Source organism: Orycteropus afer, unplaced genomic scaffold, assembly GCF_000298275.1.
Source record: "Orycteropus afer afer isolate SDZICR_OR568_19922 unplaced genomic scaffold, OryAfe1.0 scaffold00799, whole genome shotgun sequence".
Taxonomy (NCBI): Eukaryota; Metazoa; Chordata; class Mammalia; order Tubulidentata; family Orycteropodidae; genus Orycteropus; species Orycteropus afer.
This window is the reverse complement of record NW_006922386.1, coordinates 272,045-273,582: the sequence shown is the minus strand read 5'-3', so window position 1 is coordinate 273,582 and position 1,538 is coordinate 272,045.

The following is a 1,538-nucleotide window of genomic DNA, read 5'->3' as shown; positions in this document are numbered from 1 at the left end:
GCCATCCCAATGAATCAGTAGTGATGGGGAGGAGAGAGGTAGGGAGGAAGAATAAATACTAGAGGGAACTTAACGAGCTGCCTACTACTTGGTAATTAGCACAGTTGAATTCTTGAACTTACTGGACCTTTTAAGAGAAGCCCCAAGCAGCTATTGCTTTTCCAAACAATGCGTATATGAGAAGAGGAACGATGTATCCGTTAGCACCACTTTCCTGTTGGTCAATGTCCAGAGCACAAAGAGTCAAATTCTCTGAAATTTCTGGCCAACTCACTATGCTCTTCTGGTTATAGGAGATGACAGAGTCCAAGTTAGCATTAAGGGAATTCATCTTATTAAATAAGTTTGGTGGGAGAGCCACTATGCAAGTTGGAGCTCCAAATATGTCCCAAAATATCTATAATTTCAGCAGTGTCATTTCCTGGTGAAGTAAATAAGAAGTCCTCACATAAGGATGAGACAAGATCATCTTAATCATGTCCACAAGTGACCATGAAAGATGAAGAATGGTTTCTCCATATGGAGAATGAGGTGTTTAGATCTATATTGTCTCAAAATCATGGTTAGTGTAGGCCATTGCTAGAGCATGTCTGGCCATAAGAAAGTAATGTTGGAATCTGGAGGAAGTGAAAATGAAATCTAGGACAGGCCACCTTTTTTACACTCAGATCCACTATATTCTTAATGATTTCTGAGTGGTCAAAGAGATTTGAAGCATGAGAATGACTTGGCATATTGTTGCTGGTTTGAAAATGGAGGAGTTGGCATGATGAGAAATGCAGGGGCATTAAGGGTTTGAGGGAGGCCGCTGGCTGATAGGCATTAAGGGAAAAAAGACCAAGAGGTATGAAACAACTTAAATATTCACTATTATGTGCAGAGAAAATAAAATATGTTATTGCTAAACAACTGAGTTATAGCTACAAGTGAAAATAAGAAGTGATCCTCAAGGTGTTTCAAAGTAAAAAGTATAGAAACATATGCACGCATTGAATCCATCTAGAAAGATTCATAATAAATTCAAAATAACTCATAATAAATGAGTGATACTGTCAGTCTGTGAGAAAGAGAACCAGGTCAAGAGTATCAGAGGTGGGTAAATTTAATAGGGAAATTAGCACATATAGCTACTGGTAATGCTTGCATATTTATTATATTTGTGTTATACTAAAATAAAGACTCTTATAAAGTATCTAATCTTATATAGTCTGTTAACTTATTTTCATGTCAGTGTACAAAAATATAAATTAATTGATGGTGTGACTTTAGATATAACAGTTCACCTCTAAAGACTCCAAGTTTCAATTTTCCAACAATAAAATATCTTCAGTCATTATTTATATATTCCACAAATATTTGCTGATTTTTAACATTCTGTGCACCATACTGTTCACCTGATATTAATGCTTTCTAAGACTTTTTTCTTATTTTTTACTGTCCGTAGTTCTCTTTTGTAATTTTATCTTGTATTTGTAAGTCTTCTGACTGTATTAATAGACAATATGCATGGTTAAGTTGCTGAATAAATTTTGGAAAAT